Source organism: Felis catus, chromosome B4 (genome assembly GCF_018350175.1).
Source record: "Felis catus isolate Fca126 chromosome B4, F.catus_Fca126_mat1.0, whole genome shotgun sequence".
Lineage (NCBI taxonomy): Eukaryota > Metazoa > Chordata > Mammalia > Carnivora > Felidae > Felis > Felis catus.
The window spans coordinates 119,220,323-119,241,719 of NC_058374.1; the positions used below are offsets into that span (position 1 = coordinate 119,220,323).

General features: G+C 39.6%; 1 pseudogene; it reads left to right on the plus strand.

The window, feature by feature from the left end:
• Window positions 1-16,119: 16,119 nt before the first annotated feature.
• LOC101093031 lies at window positions 16,120-16,488 on the plus strand (annotated as a pseudogene).
• Window positions 16,489-21,397: the final 4,909 nt, after the last annotated feature.

The following is a 21,397-nucleotide window of genomic DNA, read 5'->3' on the forward strand; positions in this document are numbered from 1 at the left end:
CAGAAAAAGAACATTCATGAGAAAGCTGGCAAATTACAGTAAGACTTGTAGAATAGTTAATAGTACTGTATCAATGTTAATTTCCTGATTTTGATCATTACACTACAGTTATATAAGACGTTAACATGAGGGGAAGCTGGGGAAAGGTATGTGGGAGCTTTCAGCACTATTTTTGCAACCTCTCTGTAGTTGTAACATTATTTCAAAGTAAAACCTTTTAAAAAATTAAACAGCAATATTGGAGTGCCTCCAACTTTGGCTCAGGTCATGATCTCGTGGTTCGTGGGTTCAAGCTCTGCATCAGGCTGTCTGCTGTCAGCACAGAGCCCACTTTGGATCTTCTGTCCCACTCTCTCTCTGAGCCTCTCCAATGCTCTTGCTCTCTCTTGCTCTCTCTCTCTCTCTCTCTCTCTCTCTCTCTCTCTCTTGCTCTCTCTCTCTCTCTCTCAAAAATAAATAAACATTTTTTTAATTAAACAAAAATATCAAAAGCTTCCAAGGGAAAAAGTGTCCATAATACCAAAGTTCTAGGGCATAGTCTGTTGCTCACCAATCCCTTGGGGCTGGCTCCCTGGAATCCATCAAGCAAGCTAATTCAATTGTGTACAAACCAAAAACGGTGTTATTTTTCTCTAATCACTCCCTCCCAAAATGCTGTATCAAATCACCTTTCTCCCCAGCCCTGGACAACATCTCCGGCATATCTTGTACTCAGAGATTTTTAAGTTACTTTCAAGAATTAAAACTCATTAAAAAGTCCTACTTAAAACTTCAATCCCATACCCTATTCAGAGTCCCTCAGCACCACCACCCCCCCCCCCACCAAGCTCTACCCCAACCTATGGCAGGGAGACCACAGCCCTACAGTGGCCCTATTGTCTGTTTTTCTTCCATCTCCTTCATTCTCCCCTCGGCCACCAATTCTGGCTTTGCCAGGGTCAAGGCAGAGAGCAGGAGAATTAGAGGAAAAGAAGCAAATATATCTCTCATGGTAGGTGCTGTTAAAATATGGTAGACCATGGCCTTGATGTAAGAGGGGCCCATATGCTTGCTCTCTCCAATGGGATGCATTTGTCGGCTTTCAAAGGCTCACTGTAGAAACCACTTGGTTGAAAAACCCCCTAAAAGCAAGTGTACTCTCCCACTTCTCACAGAAGTTTCTCACATGCTTCTCAGCTCCTGCCCAGAAATACACCATGCAGCAGCTTGTTCCTGGGGTCCCTTCGCCCCACAGGTAACCCTCCTGGTCGAAGGCCAGCTATCTTCCATCATGGCCCTTGGGAGACACATATGTTCAGCATTACAAACTCTGGTAGCGCAGACAGCTCTCACTGTCACCCTCCTCACTTGCTTAGAGTACTGTCGTTGGTCCAACAAGCCTCCCACATTCCACAGTCATCAGGCAGGAAGCAAGCATCAGTTGCCATTAACTTATGTCCCTAAAATGTCCAGAAGACACATACCCACTTCTCCATGAATTCTCTCACCCTGCTCTATTCCAATCATGGGGCACTGATAGAGCCTCCAATTTTCTTGAGGGCTCCCCTCATAAGAAGAGAAAGGGAAATTCCACAACACTGTCCACTACCTCCAGAAACTCCTTTTAATTCCCGTTCTCCTGCAGCAGCTGGAGGTGTATGATGAAGGTTGATACCAATTTTGCTGTTTTTTCATACTTTCTGCCTGGATATATCTAGTGCTAGCACCCCATTCATAAACGTGGGGATACTTATCACCTTTCATTCTCACCTTTGGGACTTCAGATGAAATTTCAAGACACCATGAAAAGTCCCATTCAATATCCTGCTGCACATAAACACACCACGACGCCTTCCCTATGAACCCTCAGTCCTTTTTCGGGGCTATCTGCAGCATGCACAGTTGGAAACAGAGAAGCTGTGATTTTTGGCAGAGTCCTGCGTCTGGGCTGCTGAGATAAAACTTTTATAAAGATTCAAACCACAGACTTTTGCAATAGTTACACAATCACTTCCGGCCCACCCTCATGCTAAATGCATTCCAGAAAACTGAACATTCCTTAGGTGGCTATTATACAACTGTAGTAGAAAGGGTTGTAATTTGATATGTAGGACTATCCTTTGGGGGCTGAAAATATATCAGATGAGAAGGAAAGATGTAATTAGGACAAGATGGCTTCTCTACCATTCTGTAGAGAAGGGATTAAATCATTCTAAATCATTCCAAGGACATTTTATGGAAACCGTAAGGAAGCCAGTTGGGGCCCAATAATATTCATTCATTCGCTAATTCATTCCCTTGTTCATTCGCTGAGTTTCTGCTATGCTCCAGGCTCTGGGTTGGGGTTGGTTTTGTCACAATGCATAAGATTTGGTCCTCGCCCTCAAGAAGCTAAAAAAAAAAAAAAAAAAAATTCTCCATGTTTGAGCAAGCTGCCAAAAGAAGTAGGGAGATTCCCAATGGATCACTCACATGCATATCTTTTTTTTTTAATGTTTATTTTTAAGAGAAAGAGTGAGACAGAACATGAGCAGGGGAGGGCCACAGAGAGGGAGACACAGAATTGGAAGCAGGCTCCAGGCTCTGAGCCTGACATGGGGCTTGAACCCATGAACCGTGAGAAGATGACCTGAGCCGAAGTCAGATGCCTAACCAACTGAGCCACCCAGGCGCCCCTCAAATGCATATCTTGGATGACACTGAAGAGGGATGATTCAAGATTGAGGAGGGGAAGGAAAGAAACAGTGGAACAGCTGAGCCTTCTAGTCCCTTCAACCTTTCCAAACCCGAAGTTCTATCTATGTGTGGTAAGGCACAGAACAGACATGATGTCCTGCTGGCAATTTGCATAAAATAGAATGAGTGAGGAAACTGACTTGGTTGCAGAAATTAATTTCAGACACATAATAGGACCAAAAGTGTACAGAGTCCAATGTGAAAGATGTGTTCCTCAAAACACAGAGGACAATCAGTACTAGGATTTCCATCAAGGAGATTTAGTCTGGCAGAGGAATTCAGGCAGCTAGAGAGTAATGGAAATATTTAGAAATGGTCTATATGCACTTTCACTGAAATGCAGAACCAAGGGACAAAGATTTATGATTGTTATTGTCCAACAATGTTAAATGGGACTTTTCCTGCCTCTACACTGTGACTAGGGCAAGCGTGCTTAAATAAAATGCTGACTACACCAAGACATCCACTTCCAGCCTATGCTTAGGAAAGAGTACCAGCAAAGTTGTCAGTCCAGTGGTTTTAGAAAAGTATACCACTGTCTTCCCAAACTATGTGGGAGAAGCTTTAAGAAATGCAGTGGGAGAGAATGAAGGTAGAGATTCCCTGCCAAGGGAAGGACACAGTCTCACCTCCTACTTACCCCATGTTTACCAAGAAGCAGACTCAGGGAGAAAATCTGGCGGAGAGTATATTAGTTTTCTATTGTTACCATAACAAATTACTCAAAATTAGTGGCTTACAACACAAACTTATTATCTTATAGTCTATAGGGCAGAAGTCTATTAGGAGTCTCAGTGACTAAAACAAAGTTAGCAGCAAGCTCATATTTTGGAGGATCTAGGGAATAATACATTTCCTGCTCACTTAGGCTACTGGCAAAATTTAGTTCCCTGTAGTTGTAGAATTTGGGTCTTCATTTTCCTGCTGGCTATACCTGAGAGTCATTCCCAGCTTCCAGAAGTCACCACATTCCTTGGCTTATGGCTCTCTTCCTCCATCTTCAAGCTAGCAATGATGAAGAGTGTCCCTCTAGTGTCACAAGTCTCTGCCCTTCTTCTGTAGTCACATCTCTTTCCCTGACTACAGCTGGGATAGGTTCTCCACTTACAAGGACTCATGTAGTTGGGTGATTAGATTGGGCCTACCTGGATTACACGGGATAATCCCCCCATCTCAAGGTCCATGACCTCAATCACATCTGCGAAGTCCTTTTTGCCATGTAAAGTAACACATTCCACTGGAAGCCCTAGTCAGAGCAATCAGACAACAAAAAGAAATAAAAAGCTTCTAAATTGGCAAGGAAGAAGCCCAACTGTCAACGCTGATAAAGTGTGGACCTTGGCAATGAGCAGACACAGGTAGATGTTACCCCCCCCCAAAAAAAAACTGGAATTGTTCCTATCATTGATGGGATGCAATGGGGCTACTACAAAGTTTGGGGGAAGGGAAAGCTCCCAAAACAGCCTGCTATCATGAAGGCCAAATTCTTCAGTAGAAGAGCTAAGGAGAAGATTAAGGGTATTGGGGGAGCCTGCGTCCTGGTAGCCTGAAGTCACGTGGAAGGAGGTTCATTAAATGCTAACAAGTGCTCTGGGGTACCTGGGTGGCTCAGCTGGTTAAGCATCCAACTTCAGCTCAGGTCATGATCTCATGGTTTGTGGGTTTGAGCCCCATGTCAGACTCTGTGCTGTCAGTTCAGAGCCTGGATATTGGAGCTTGCTTGGGATTCTGTGTCTCCTTCTCTTGTGGCCCCTCCCCTGCTCACGCTCTGTCTCTCTCTCAAAAATAAATAAACATTAAAAAAAAATTTTAAAAACAAAATAAATGTTTAAAATGCTAACAAGTACTCTTCTAAAAACAATTTAAAAATTAAAAAATCAGATATGTGACAAGTCTTGATTTAAACTGGGCTGGAATTGTTAATGGCTCAAATTGTTCTAATCTCCAGTGTCTAGAAAAACAAAAGCCTTAGACACCATCCCGGAGCTTGGCATGGAGGTTAGTTAAGGTTTTATTTAAAGGCAGTGGTGAGAAAGAATAAAGTGGTTTCCTCTTTGCACAGCACAGCCACTACATTCAATATACAGATCACATTTGTGGGGCACCATCTAGAGTTCCTTAAGAACCAGAATGCTGCCCAACAGATTTACCTGCTCAACGAACACATAAAGAGAACCACCCAGGGCTGGAGGGCTGGAGAACCACTCCAGCTCTGAGAGGCTGGAGCAGACTTTGAATGATAAGATTCTGCCCAGAGACTTAACCTATGCAGTGGCACCAAGACTCCCTGGGACAGTGAGCTCTATCTGTGCTTTGTTTTGTTCAATGTCAGGCATGAGCTGGGATTTGATAAGTGAGTTCGGTTTTATGTGAGGAAAGGAGGGAAATCATCCCAGGAGGGAAGCATTAGGCTAGAAGGGGCTATACACCGAATGTTCGTGTCACCCCAGAATTTATATGTTGAAACCTAATCCTCAATGTGATGGTATCTAGAGGTGATTAGGTCATGAGGGTGGAGCCCTTCTGAATGATTAGTGCCCTTATAAAGAGATTCTAGAAAGCTCCCTTGCCCCTTCCAACATGTGAGGACACATCTATGAATTGGGAAGCAGGACTTCAGCAGAATCTTAATCTTCAGAACTGAATCCGTAGGTTCTTTAATCTTAGTCTGCCTAACCTCCAGAACTCTGAGAAAAGAATTTGTTGTTGATAAGCCACACAGTCTATCACATTCTGTTTTGGCAGACCAAATGGATAAAGAAGGGAAGCAAAGGCTTAATAGGTGGGAATAGGGCAGTTGCAAAGAAACCAGAAGGACTTGGCTAGAGCAAAAGGTGAACATTGCAGCAGCAGGAGAAAGAGTGTTACCTAAGTAGGGCAGAGTCATTAAAGTTGGAAAAAGAGGGGCACCTGGGTGGCTCAGTCTGTTAAGCATCCCACTTTGGCTCAGGTCATGATCTCGCAGTTCTTGAGTTCCAGCCCCTTATCAAGCTGAGTTCGAGCCCCGCGCTGGGCTATCTGCTGTCCACAGAGCCCACTTCAGATCCTCTGTCACTTCCCCTCTTTGCCCTTCCCCCACTTGCATGCTCTCTCTCAAAAATAAATAAACTTTTTTTTTTAGTTGGAAAAAGAAGTTTGGGCTTGCTACCATGTATTACAGAGAACCATTAGAGTTTCTGAAACTAAGCATTGGCACATAAATGTGCTCTTTTTATTTTAAATGAAGATAAGCAAAATGGAGAAGAGAAGAATGAGGTTGAGAACCCCAGCTAGAAATCCACTGCAAAATTCCTATGGTGACTCTACTTTTTGAACAGAAGTTACAACCTGTGATCTGACAAGTTAGGAGTGAACATAGATCAACAAAATAGAATACCTGAATTAAGGATGTTCCAGAAAGTCTTTAGTTATTGCCATTGCCAGGCAAGTGGCAATGAGGTGGCATGATTTTTTAACCCCTCCTTGTTTGTTAGAACATGTTGTAAGACAAGATCTCCCCGATCCTTCTGAAATTGGTCAATTTGGGGGCAAGCAGGAAATTATTTAGCAACAGTTGCACCATTATGAGATTTCATTCTTTCCCAGAGCTACATTTTAGTTAGACTTCTATTTACAACGAATTCATCTCGAACAACCAACACAAAACAAAACAAAACAAAAAATTACTCTGAACATGAATCAATTTGTTGGCTACCTCCCTGAAGCTAAATTTCCCGAAAAGTACCACACTCCACAGTCAGGTTTCCTGGATGCCAGCCAAACTGAAGGTATTAATACTTCTTAGAAAGGACAGTATAATTCTTCTGTGGGAAAATGTTTCACACACACACACACACACACACACACACACACACACACACACCATTTAACAATACAACTATCATAAAACCTTAGCTCTATCTGTCCTGATTTCCTTACTCAACTTCCACTCCCACTAACTTCTCAGCATGCCAGAGCGCTAGGACCTCAGGGGGTTTAACACTGAGCTCAGCTCAAATGTCTGGAGTAATAACTTTCTAAGTTTTGAAGCAACAAAAGAAACTACAAATGAAATGATCAATAATTACATCATTAAAAAATTCAAAAGTTGTGCTAAACAAAAACTATACTGGAAAGACATACAGTGGACTAAATAATATTTATGGTAGTTAAAGAAGGAAACGGTTAAAATCTACATTAAAATGAGCTTGTAAAAACTGTTAAGAATATTATTCAGGCTCTCTGGATATATGAGAACATATGAAATAACCAGACGATCTGCATAAAAAATAGAAATTATAATTAGTAATCACAAATATGAGGAAATGTGCAATCACTCTAATAGTCAAAGAAATACTTATTAAAATTATAACAAGACACCATTTTATACCAATTTGATTTCAAAATCAAATACTCAGGAATGGTGAGGTGGTGTACTTATACCTGCATAGAATAAATGGGTATGATAATGCTTTTTCAAAGAAGAGTTAACATAGTAAAGAGCTATTAAAATGTTATGTACCTTGATTCAGAAATCCTATTTCCATGGATTTATTCTGAGGAAATAATCCAAAAGTATTTTCTAAACTTGCATATAGATTTCCATAGCAATATTACAATATCAAAACAAAACAAAGCAAAACAAACCTGGGTCTGTGTGCCTTACAGTTTAGAAATGGTGAATAAACAGTATTCTGCCTAATTAATGGAACAAAAGAATCCTAAAAAGAGGGGCACCTGAGTGGCTCAGTCGGTTGAGCATCCAACTTAGGCTCAGGTCATGATCTCACGGTGCCTGAGTTTGAGCCCCGCGTCAGGGCTCTGTGCTGACAGCTCAGAGCCTGGAGCCTGCTTCAGATTCTGTGTCTCCCTCTTTCTCTCTCCTCCCCCGCTCATGCTCTGTCTCTCTCTTCTCAAAAATAAATAAACGTTAAAAAAATTTTTTTAAGATTCCTAAAAAGAAATGAAAAATGAGAACAGATGGATTTTCAGTGAGTAGGAATGTGAGAGTATTGGGTTTTTACTCTCATTTTAAGTTCTGTTGATGTTGTTATAACAATGTTTGTATAAATTCTTTCTTGTTTTTAAGTTTTATTTATTTATTTTGAGAGAGAGTCAGAGAGAAAGACAGAGAGAGACCGAGCATGAGTGGGGGAGGGGCAGAGAGGAGGAGAGAGAGAGAATCCCAAACAGGTTCCACGTTGTCAGTGCAGAGCCCAACGCAGGGCTGGAATGCATGAACTGTGAGATCATGATTTGAGCTGGAAATCAGGAGTCGGACACTTGACCAACTGAGCCACCCAGGCACCCCGGTTAAATTCTTTCTTAATCAGTGAGCTAGTACTCATAATAAAGAACCTTCATTTTTTTCTTTCCTTTTTCCTTTTTCTGTAACACTGGCAATTCATAACAATCATAAGGAATCCTCAGTTTACACTGTAAATGCTCCATGCAGTGCTATCAAGTAATTTGTCCTCAGATTTCCACTCTCCAGACCAGCCTATTTGGAGCTTCCTCTGAGGCTTTTTTTGTTTTGTTTTGTTTTGTTTTGTTTTATTATTATCTGTCAATTAATTTCATTTTGCTTTGGGAAACTATCACCCTGAAGTAGCCTGTCTGTATTTTACTTCTAAACACAATGAGAAAGACATGTGTGAAAAGTAGAGATATTTTCCTGGAATCATCAACACTTTACTTACACAATTCATTACTTTTTAGACTGAAGGGGACATTCTGAACTAAGTCCAAAGAACATGATACACAGTAAGTTAATAGGTCCCATAACATATAAAGCTCCTTTAAAAGGCATTCCTTGCAAATGAAATCGAAAGTACTAAACCACGGTTTGTTTTGTGAATCACGGTCTAAAAGTAGCTCAGAATTTCTCAAGAAAGTTGTGCCATCTAAAACCAAATCATCTTAATGCTAACAGAATTTATTCAACCAATAAAGAGAGGTAGCATCCTTGGGAGATTCAACAGACTTAACCAAAAATATCTTTGCAAGCACCTCTATATACTTAATATTGAAAAGAAATAGTAGAGCTGAGGTTTTTATAGGAGAACACTAAATGTCTTGAATTAGAGTTTCTAGAAGCCTGAGACAGAATTACAGTCCTCTTACTTGCATACGTTTTGAGAAATTCATGCAAGACATTACATTTTAAAAATCTATTTACATCTCAAAGTCTTATTAGTTTCATACTAGTTCATACAATATCATGAGAGTTACCACTAATTTTATCATATTACTGATTCTTTCTCATCAACAAAATGGCCTCTTGGTCAGTAAGAGCCCAGGTCCATTTCACAAGCACCATGTTTCCATAAGGGAATTTGGACTAGAACAGTGGTTCTCAATCTTTGCTATATATTAGAATCAGCTGGGGCCCTTTAAAAAATATATAAGGTTTCACCAAAAACCTATTAATTCTGAGGGAGGGGCTGGGAACTAGCATCAAACTTTATAAAAGCTTCCTATGAAATTCTAATGATCATCCAGAGATGTGAGTCACTGTAATAAAGTGATATTTCTATCCTTTCTCTTCTTACCTTGCTGACTCATCCCCAAGTGGGAAATTTACCTGCCTTGGGAGTGTTTAGAGTATAACATACATTGCTTCATGTCCCTCTGTTGGTTGGAATTACTGTTTTAAAAAGCAGCATACCATTTCTTACAAAGTCAAACATATACTTACTATGTGATCCAACAATCACACTCCTGGAAATGTACTCAAGAAAACAAAAATGTAAGTCCACACAAATACCTATAGAAAAATGTTTACAGCAGCATTATTCATAATAGCCAAAGACTGGAAACCCAAATGTCCAGCAACCGGTGAATGGATAAACAAAATGTGATCCGTGCAATATAATATGACTCAACAATAAGAAGAAACAAACTAATACGTGCAACAACATGGATGCTATACACTGTACAATTCCATTTATATAACATTCTCAAAGCAAAACAACAGGGACAGAAATCTGATCAGGATTGCTAGGGTCCGCAGATAAGGCTGAAAATGAAAGGAGATTAACTACAAAGGCATAGGAGGGAACCTCTTGCAGTAAAGGAAATAGTCTATATCTTGATTTTGATGGTGGTTATATGATTCTATATATTTACCCAAATTCATCCAACTATACATTGAAAATCATTAATTTTGCTGTATTTATATTTACTTTCACTTTTTTTAAAAAAGTACACAACTTAAAGGGTTTTTCCTTTTTCTGCTCACACTATTGGTGTTCACAGAGTGTGAAGCAGCAATTCTGGGTATGTGAGTTGCTCTAAACACTCAAACTCTCTCTCAGGTGAATTAACCCAAGTTCTAGAACTTGGGGAAAGGAAGCCCAACAGTGGATCTAACTGCATTTTCCAATCCACTTTACAATAACAATGCTGGTATGTCCATCTCCTGAATGACCCCTGAATCACTTCTTAAATAGTTCTAAAAGGAATGAGTGAGGAGGTTAAATCAATCATCATGCCAGCTGCACCCTGATGGACATATGCATTAGGAAATCTTGTAAGATCAATACTACACTAGATTAGGACAATTGAAATAAAACATGGAAGATGGAGGAAGATAGGAGGCCTTTAACTTCAGTACTTTTATGAGTGTTGACCATTGTAGGCTACAACACATTATATTTTGGCTGGCATTTACAGACACAAGGCAATTTTCACTGGCCTTAGTAAGAAGTTTTTTCTGGCAGACTTAGATCCAAGCAGGTTGACTGAATCAAACATCAGCGTTGCAGAAAAAAGTATTTTCATACCATGTAAGACATACAAACTTTGTTGTACAAGATTATTATGTATTGGTGGAATAATTTTTGCTCCCTATAACCTGTTTCTTAGAAAGGATAGCAGACTAGGGCTCAAAATTACAAAAGACAGTTAAGTGTACATAGGCCATAGACAGCTGGCCTTTTAATTGTAGCATCTGGGCATTAATAGGTGACAACAGATCAGTAGACCCAGGTTCTATTCCTATCCATCTTGTTTTGATCTTTTACAGATGTAGGACCAAGGAAGGAACTGAGTATAAATCTCTTGAAGTCATTTGGCTTGTCCACTATAATTTGTTAATGTACATAAGTCCATTATGGCTTTTTTATTTTAAAGACTCAAATTTTGGCTTCAAATACAAACAAGTGAGAAGTATTTTAGTAGATAAATAAAAAGAACTAGAATGCAGTGCATGAGCTTTTACGCAGTGCATGAACTTTTTCAAAATCTGTTTTAATAACCTATAAGAGACATTTTGGGTAAAATTTGAATATGGACTGAATATTAGGTGATATTAGGAAATTCACTCCTTTTCTTTGGTGTGATAATGCTATTGTGGCTCTGTTAAGAGACTATTCTTATTTTTATGTGATATATGATGAAAAATTAGGGACAAAGTGTCCTGATTTCCATAATTTGTTTTTAGGCAGTACGTAAAATTACATATTTTTCATGTTTATATATTTATATATATATTCATATATTTATACATTTGTAAACACAAAAATATGTAAATATATTTACGCACATACATACATACATAAGATAAAATAAATACAATTAAATAATATTGTTGAATGTAGGTATATGAATGAACATTATACCTCTCTTTCAACTTTACTTTAGATCTAAAAATTTTCATATTAAAAATATAGAGAATGTATGGGGCGCCTGGGTGGCTCAGTCGGTTAAGCGTCCGACTTCGGCTCAGGTTGTGATCTCACGGTCTGTGAGTTTGAGCCCCGCATCGGGCTCTGTGCTGACAGCTCAGAACCTGGAGCCTGCTTCTGATTCTGTGTCTCCCTCTCTCTCTGACCCTCCCCCATTCATGCTCTGTCTCTCTCTGTCTCAAAAATAAATAAATGTTAAAAAAAAAATTTTTAATAGAATACAATAAAATAAATAAATAAATAAAAATATAGAGAATGTAAGTATTCATACTATAGGGGATATGTCATCTTCTTGGCTTAAGGAAGAGAAACAATTCAATGAAATTGTAAATCAAAGGTTAAAAATAATTTAAACACAACGTTAAGATACTTTATATATGGAACTATACACTTAAAAATGGTTAAGGTAGTTAATTTTGGGGCGCCTGGGTGGCTCAGTCGGTTAAGCGTCCGACTTCAGCCCAGGTCACGATCTCGCGGTCCGTGAGTTCGAGCCCCGCATCAGGCTCTGGGCTGATGGCTCAGAGCCTGGAGCCTGCTTCCGATTCTGTGTCTCCCTCTCTCTCTGCCCCTCCCCCATTCATGCTTTGTCTCTCTCTGTCTCAAAATAAATAAAACGTTAAAAAAAAATTTTTTTTTTTTAATTTTAAAAAGATAGTTAATTTTATGTGTACTTTACCACACTTGTTTTTCATTCTTCTGATTAAATTTTAAAATGAAGAAAATAATAATTTAAAAGGCCTCTTCCTGGCACACTGTCTCTGGGAATCAGTTTTGCCCAGGAAATAAGAGAAGAAATGCATTGATTTTAAAGGACAGGCATCAGTTTTCCTAGCAGAGTGTGAACAGAGGGGAAAACACAAAAAATAAAAGACCAGCGGTTGGTCAGGTTACACTCTAGAGGAAGAAAGAGAATTCCTTAGGAGAAAGGGAAAGGCCCTAGAGAAAAACCTTAATGGATATAAAAGGAAAATAAGAAATCTTCAAAGCCAAGCTAGAACACCTAAAAAAAAAAAAAAAAAAAAGATACATATTCTAATCTAACTGCCCATTAAAATTATACTATAAAATGAGAAGATGAGTTGACACTAGAAAAGAGAGGATGCCTGGGGTACAAAGAAACCTTATAGAGGAAGGGTCAAGGTATGGGAGAGAAGCTTGAAATGAATTGTGTCCAAAATTACATATGTTGAGGTCCTAACCCCCAATATCTCAGGATGTGACTTTATTTGGAAATAGGGTCCTTGCAGATGCAATTTGTGAAAGTAACATTAGGTCACATTAGATTAGGGTGGAACCCTAATCCAATATGGCCAGTGTCATATTTGGACACAAAACACAAAGACACAGAGAGAAGACAATGTGAAGAGACACAGGGAGAAGACCTCCATCTACAAGCCAGAGACAGAGAGCTGGAATGGCTCCTTCCCTCACAGCCTCAGAAGGAACCAGACCTGACAACACTCTGACTTCAGTGAACTCCTAGCCTCCAGAAGTGTGAGAGAATACATTTCTGTTGTTTAAGCCACAGCAGTTCATTATAGAATATGTAGGCAGATTGGAGAGGGAAGACTGAGACTGGCAGGGCAGAATTCTTGAAACCCATTAAGTTTCAAGATGACACAGCTATTTTAGGCATGCCTGGGTGGTTCAGTAGGTTAAGCATCCAACTTTGGCTCAGGTCATGATCTTACAGTTTGTGAGTTCGAGCCCTGCATCAGGCTCTGTGCTGACAGCTTTAATTAAAAAAAAAAAAAAATTGTTTTTTAATTAAAAAAAAAAAAGAAAAAGAATGACATGTCTATTTTAAGAAGAGACACAAGTATTGCTTATATCCTGAGGAAACAAGCCGAGGAGTTTTATAGTTAGGACTTTAAGAGGCAGAAAAAAATGAGACATGCTAAGGGTGAGCCAGGCAAGACAATCATATATTAAGTCCAGGCCTGGACAGATGCTCGTCTCATGGAAGAATATTTCATAGACAGAATTCTATACTTTAACAAGTTGAAGGCAGATGCATGTCACCAATGAATGTTTCAGGCAAAGCAGAACTCCTGGATTTCATCTCTCTCATTATGAAGAAAAGCCACAGTGAAAAATCTAGGGGAATGTGTTAGGAAGAGATGACTGGCTCGGCAGGAGGGGTTAAAAGGTAAAAAGACAGTCAAAGAAGGAAGTGGTTTTTTCCTCTGGAGTATCAGAAGTTAGTCAAACCCAGAAAAAAAGTCAAAAACAGACAAAGCAAGGTCCAAGATAGAACCTACTCTAGAACTATTCATTTTCAGTGGGCCCCTAGGAACACATCAGAGACATTAGCAAGAGTTTCAAGTCAAGGATCGGCTGAAGGAGGCAAAACATATGCCTAGGCTAGTAGTCAGCAAACTTTTCCTGTAAAGGGCCAGCTAGCAAATATTTTAGTCTTTGTAGGTCACGCAGTCTTAGTTGCCACTACTCAACTCTGCCTTAGCATGTCCAAGAAGCCATAAGCAATACAGAAATGAATGAACATGGCTGTACCGCAATAAAATTTTATATGTGGACATCAAAATTGGATTTCGTGTAATTTTCATGTGTCACAAAATGTTATCCTTTTGCTTTTTTCAACCACCTAAAATGTAAAAAAAAAAAAAATTATACTTATTAATGAATGGAATAAATTAATTACGTTTAAATATAAATGTAAATTTATATTTTACCATATAAAAAACAGGCAGCCGGTTTGGATTCTGCCCAGGTACCATAGTTTGCAGACCCCTAGCCAAGGCAATTCCAAAGCAAGAGCGCAAGGCAACAGCCATTGTAGTAAAGGACTAGAAGTGCCTCTCATTGAAAAAAGTGGAGGTAATGTCCTAAGAACCCACATTCAGTTCTACCCTAGTGAAACAGAGATGTAGGCCTCAAAAGGCAGATGGGACTAAGCAGGTTTTGAATATACTGAAGGATACATCAAATAATTGTCTGAGCATGTCACCTTTGTAAATTTCTAAATTTTACAAAAGCCATTCTCTGAGACAGGATGCATTATGCATAGATAAATTTTGCCCAAGATGCAGTAAACACAGGGCATGGTGCCATAGTTAATCCATAATTAATCTCTTGAGGAACATTTTCCTGAGTTTCTATTTATCGGTCATGGTCTCCAAGCAACTGACACAGACTGACTATATCCTGGTGAGGCTAAGACTAGGATGGTCTCTTTACACATGTGTTTCCACTATCTCCATCCTTCCTTCAAATACTACTGAACGGCTGGTCAGGAACCCATCAAGCTTGGGGTTCAGGGAAGATCATTTTGCTTGTAATAACTACTTAAGAGATAAGAGATTTGACTATGTTTTAAATTTTTGACAATTACATTTATGCGACCCACTCAGATTTTAGACTTCTTAAAAAGTGGGACTTTTGAAAGACTATATTTAGGTTGAATTAATTCAGTTTCAGTATCCTGAGAGAGTACATCAGTCATTATGAACTAGGTTATTACACAGAAACAAACAATTCCAAAACACAATTTTCATAACAATGACAATTCATTTTTCAGTCCACACTACATGTCTTTTGTAAGTCAGCAAGGGGATTCTGCTTATAATAAACCAGAGACCTCATCTGTTGCATATTCCTTCTCAACCCAATACTTCCACACGTGCCAGGGAAGAAGTATAGAGCTAAGCAAAGTGCACACTGGCTCATAAATTTTCCACCAGGAGGTAACACATCATTTCAACTCACGTTTCACTGGTCAGTGTGAGTCATATGACAAGGCCTAATTTCAAAGGCAGTAGTGAAGTAAAATCCAATCACAGGCCATTAAAGAGCAAATACTTAGTTTGCCGTGCTGATAACTCTCACAGTGAACAATATCCATTCCAGTGGGAAATGCCAAAGCTGCCAATAGTAAAGAACTTGATTCTACCCAGAGTCTGAGTGAGACCTCTCTGAAACTGAACAGAATGACAAGTTAGTAAGAGCTCTAATTTCTTTGTGCTTAAATTTATATAAAGGAAAGAAAATTTAGTTATTAGACTTTTGATCTGGGGGCTGTTTTTATATTGCTGATATTATATTATTTGAAAATTTTATGTTGTCATCTGTGCTCATTTCTGATATTCTCTAACATAGCTGGGAATAAATTGAAATAAGAAATAGAATGGGGACTGATTTTCAGGCAAGAATGCAGAGCAGCTGTGCTGATCATTTAATTCGTGCTCCTCTTCTGTCCCATTTCAGAGCCTTCTCACGGCAAAAGAAAATCCACATGATTCTCAGGGAAGTTGTGGCTGGAATTAGAAGTCTGCTCTTAAGAAGGAAGAAGCAAGACCATCTGGAGAAACTGACCATCTCCTCTACCAAGGAAATTTGCCACACTGCCCATGGAAAACCTTAAGAATTAATAAAAGGTCAAAAAGCTGAGGACTATCAAGGAAAGGTATTACTCCCTGGGGTGAGTTGTCCTAAAGTTGAGTCTTGGAGGGATGATATTGGAAAACCTGATTGTTGCCATGGATCCAGGCTGCAGTTCCCAGTTGAGCTTTACCAATGATAAAGCTGATTTTTTTTTTATCTCCATCAAACTATTGCACTTAGTTCTCAAATGGCTTGAAAGTTGGAAGAGTAAAAGATGTGATTAAAACCAGAACAGATACTTACAAAACCTTAAACCAGAACACTTCTTTCAAATATGTCTTACTTTTCTTTCTGCACCCGCTCTCGTGGCAGTGGCAGCAGGTGCGCCCTTGACATGCAGACCTATGCACACAAGCTCATGGACCTGTACTGGCCATGGAAATGCTCCACCAGCAACCACCATCATCACTGCCAAGGACCACATGTCCATCCAGATGAATGTAGTCACAGGGTTACAGGCAGGTTCAACCATCAGTTTAAAACCTACACTACATGTGGGGCCATTAGTAGGATGGGTGAGTCCGATGACTCTCTCCTCTGACTGGCCAAGGTTGATGGCATTGTTTCCTGGAGAAGATCACAGACGTGGAGTATTTGTCATAAATAAATGGCAACACCCCCATAATATATGTATATATAACCTTAGAATCTGAAAATATAAAACAGATAAAAGTGGAATTATTTTAGTGAAAGAGGAGAAAATGAAGCTATGAAGCCCATCTACTCAGGTGCCCCTCACTTTCTGTGGGGCCTCTGAGTGCTCCTCAGAGCACAGCTTGAAAATCTCTGCCTTAAAAAAAGAAAGAAAAGACAAGATGAAAAGAAAAGAAAAAAAAAGAAGAGAAGAGAAGAGAAGAGAAGAAAAGAAAAGAAAAGAAAAGAAAAGAAAAGAAAAGAAAAGAAAAAAGAAAAGAAAAGAAAAGAAAGAAAAGAAAATCACTGCCTTAAAAAATTAGAATCACCAGCCACTTGATACAGAGGATGAACTGGCCATTTTTAATTATGCTGTGACCACCAGAGGAGCGTAATCTCTACATTACTCCATAAAAAACATTCTGATCTCTCCTTTCAAAGTATCCACAAAAATGAGGACTCTCCTTATCCTCACTGACCACACTGGGTACACTCTCCTGAAGTTTAATATATATAAAAAATCGACTAGGATTCCTGTCTTCAATACAGATTCCTGGGCCCCACTCACAGAGATATCATTCCCTGTTTCTAGGGAGGCTCTTAAGAAACTACTTTCAACAACATCCAAGTACATCTGGGTCAGGTGTCCTGAGGACTACACTTTAAGAAACACAGACTCAAGATGGAAAATGTGAAAAGGAAAATGATTGGAAAACATATTAAAAGCATCCATCGCCCTTCAATGAAGGGCCTTCAATGACAAATGAAGACATTTAAACTTTATTCAATTAATTTCAGGCAGCTATTGAAGTTATTTGAGCAGCAGAGGGACATGATAAAAGATGAACTTTAAGAAAGTTAGTATGGAAGGGGCACCTGGGTGGCTCAGTCAGTTAAGCATTCGACTTCGGCTCAGGTCATGATCTCACAGTTTGTGAGTTCAAGCCCTGTGTTGGGCTCTGTGCAGACAGCTCAGAGCCTGGATCCTGCTTCAGATTCTGTGTCTACCTCTCTCTCTGCCCCTCCCCCATTTGTGCTCTCTCAAAAATAAATAAATGTAAAAAAAAGAAAAAAAAGAGAACGTATGAAAGCAGGATGTGAAATCAGCAGAAATGGGAAAAATATGTTAAAAGGTTATTTATTGTAAGGGTCTAAGAAAGGCATAAGGAGTTTCCGGATGTGAACAGTTACAGTGAGAATTAAGACAAGGGAACAGATAATAGTCCAAGTTATGGACTGAATGTGCCCGCAAATTCAGACATTGAAGCCTACCCCTGATGGTATTGGGAGAGGAAGTAATAAGGGTTAGATGAGATTATGAGAGTAAGGGCCCTCGTGATGGGATTAGTGCCTCTATAAGAAGAGACACCAGGGGGCGCCTGGGTGGCTCAGTCAATTAAGAGGTTAAGCATTGGACTTTGGCTCAGATCATGATCTCGTGGTGGTTCGTGAGTTCAAGCCCCGTGCCGGGCTCTGTGCTGACCACTTGGAGCCTGGAGACTGCTTCAGATTCTGTGTCTACCTCTCTCTCTACCTCTCCCCCACTTGCGCTGTCTCTCTCTTTCTCTCAAAAATAAACAAACATAAAAAAAAGAGAGAGAGAGAGAGAGACACCAGAAAGCTTGCTCTCTCTTTCTTTCTGCCATGTAAGGATATAGGGAGAAGGTGGCCATCTGCAAGCCATGAAGAGAGGCTTCATCAGGACCTGACCATCCATGCTGGCATCTTGATCTTTGACTTTCCACCCTCCAGAACCATTAGAAATGAATTTCTGTTGTTTAAGCCATCCAATCTATGGTATTTTGGTATGGAAGCCTGAGCTGACTGACAGTCTACAAAGAATCAATGTGACTTGGCAGGTACAAATTGGAAATCAAGAGAAAAATGGATTCAAATATGAGACTAGGTTTCCCAACTAACTGGAAAGCAAGACGGTTGTTCCTTTAACCAAAGGGAAAGATTGAGCTTCCCTTTGGGGAAATGCTGGGCCTGTGCTGGTCATTGTGCTTGCCCTGATGAGGGGCTTGCAAAAGGGGTAAAAGGCAGCCCTTGGGGACCACATAACCCCTCCAATCATAACTGGTTAAACTTGTGTTAACATCTGAACCAGACGCAGCCAACCTATAGTGTCATCAGGGACCTATGAGCAGCCCTGCCTCTAAAACCTGAGCACAGCCAATCAAATACTTATCTTGGGAATCTGGAGAGAAATACACACGCAAGGAAATAAGGCTGTTAAATGTAGGTGACCCTGAAAGGATGCCAAGAACGGTCATCAACTTGAGAAGAACCACAAAGCATAAGTAAAATGAAGAAGCGAAAGCCGTGAGACGGAGAGAAAACTTATGCCAGCAGTTACAACAGAAGGAAGCAAAACACACAGAAAGTGAGTCCTGTGAAGACTGAATCACTAGAGTAGAAATCTCCCAACAGCTACAGCTGAGGCCCTTCACAGGGTGTTTGGGATTCCTTTCTTGTTCAGCACATAGTAAGCACTCAAGAAACAGGTGCTTTGAAAATTTAAAACAAAAGCCATTCAAGTCTTGTTCCATCCTCCTGTCCCTGCTCTTCTTGAAGCCTTGATATTTGTTTTCACCAGGTTCTCACGTGCATTCTCCTCACAACATACCCCTCATTGCTTGGCAACTTGAATGGAAATTTGTTCACACCATGACAAGAGTGTGGCTGAAGCAGAAATATACTGGATTTAGGGTCTTTCAAGAAAATTGAGGGGTAGGGGATAAAACTGAAATACAGAACTGAATGAAGCTCAGGACAGAGGGCAAAGCAAATGTCGATTTGAAGGTGATGCTTCTGAAAGCATTATATTAAGACTAGATAGCTTGACAAAGCAGATCACATAAAGAAGAGAGACAAGAAAAGTCCTGAGGAAATCCCTCACTTAGACGAGAAAAGTCAGAGGAGGCAAAAGAGACAGAATCCATACTTTCAGAGGTCTCCGCCTGTTTTGCATCAGGCAAAATATGATCATCTGCATTGACCATTTGAATAGGGCTGCTTTTATCCTGCTTTAAAGCCATGTTTAGTGAGAGACCTCTTTCCCTTGGCTTCATGTTTTCATGTAGAGTCACTATAGCAAGAGTTAGCAGTCCTGGCTTCTTGCTCACCCCCTTACACCTTCCCAAGAGAGGAGGAATGACTTACCTAAATTGATGAACAGGTTACAGGCACAGCTATAAAGTAGACTTAGTGAGGCACTCTGAGTAAATTCGATTGGGAATGACATATTAGCAAACCCGTTGGGCTCTCAGAAGTAGCCACATTCTCTAGTCTCCATTCTTCAGTAATCACCCTAATGAGATCTCTGTCTTTTGGACCCAGGTGCCAATCTCTCTGTTGGTTCTGAAATTTGGACAGGGCAAGGAAATATTTTACTTTAATTTTCACCCTGTTGCAGACTCGTGACCCAGGAAGCAGACTCTGAGACAAAAGTTAGCATGCAGGAAGTTGGTTGGGGAGTGCTCTCAGAATCAACACCTGTAGAGTAAGGGAAAGAAACAGGCTTCCAGGACAAGTTAGATTGCAATGCTTCATAGGGCTGCCAAATTTAGTAAATAAACACACAGGATGCCTAGTTAGAATTTCAGATAAACAGCAAAAAGAATTTTAGTAGCAATATGTCCCATGCAGTATTTAGGACATACTGATTCTAAAAAAGTGTTGTTTATCTAAAACTCAAAGTTAACTGGGCATCTGTATTTATTTTATCTGGCAACCCTAAAGCCTCAGCCACCCAGCAGGGAGCTCAGAAGCTGAGAAAGCCCTTTCACCGTGATCTGAGTCGGACAAGGAAGCTGGGATTTTACAGCCCCACACAGGCCAGTCATTGGATGCAGCTGCTCCTGGGAAGGAAGCAGAAGCTTGAGCAAGGTGGTTCTTTTCAGCCACGAGCAATTCCTGAAAGGGTCGGAAGCTGAAGACTGTCAGCCCACCATCATCCCAGCATCTGGGGGGATAAATCCTTCAGTCCTGAGAGCGGACCTGGATGGTACAATACAGCTAACATGACTCTCTCCTCCCCAAAACCCTCTAACAATGATACATTATTTATTTAGTCCCTTCTCTGTTGGCAGTAGTGTGCTAGGGCCCTGGAGGCACTTCTCCTTTTATTGAAAACTGTCAGTTGATGAAAAGAAAGAGAAGCCAATCTAAATATTTGGTGAATGAGTTCTCAATTCTTCATGTTGAGATTCTCATACTTTTCCTTGGTCTTTTGAGATGGATAGGCCCTGTCACAGTTTTTCTTTCAAAGATAGTTTTTTGAAGACACATCTTCTATACCCACCCCAAACAGAAAATTTATAATAAGCTAGGAAAAAAACATACTTCCTTAATTTGAAAAGGGGTTTCCACCAAAAACCTAAAACAATTCTTATTCTTTTTTTTTTCACCACTATTTTTTCATTTAACCCTTTATTATGGAAATTCAAACATATACAGACAGAAAGAATAATGAGCTCAGTGTGTCTATCACTCATCTTCAACAATTACCAACATTTTGCCAATTTCCAAGTATTATTCTGAAAAGTAAAATAACTGTAAACTATTCTGTAGAGTAAAATACCACGTCCCCATAAAAGTCAGGAACAAGATATAATGAAACCTCCTTTTACAGTCAATACTTTTGCCCTCAAGTTACTGGTCAATACAAAAAGATCAGGAAAAAGAAATAAATATGAATTATTTATACATAATTAATAAATAGATATATACCCAGAAAATCCAAGGCAATCACATATTTCTAGACTAATTAAATTTTCAGAAAGGTAGAAATAAGATTAACCTATAAAAATCTATAGCCTTTCTATAATTAGCAACAACTAATTTAAAAATGTAATAGAGAAGAGAGTTATAATTCATTTCCAATGAAACATTGAATTACCTAAAAAAAACCTTAAAAGTATGAAATTTATTGAAGACAACCATATAATTTTAATGAAAGCCATAAAAGATATTCC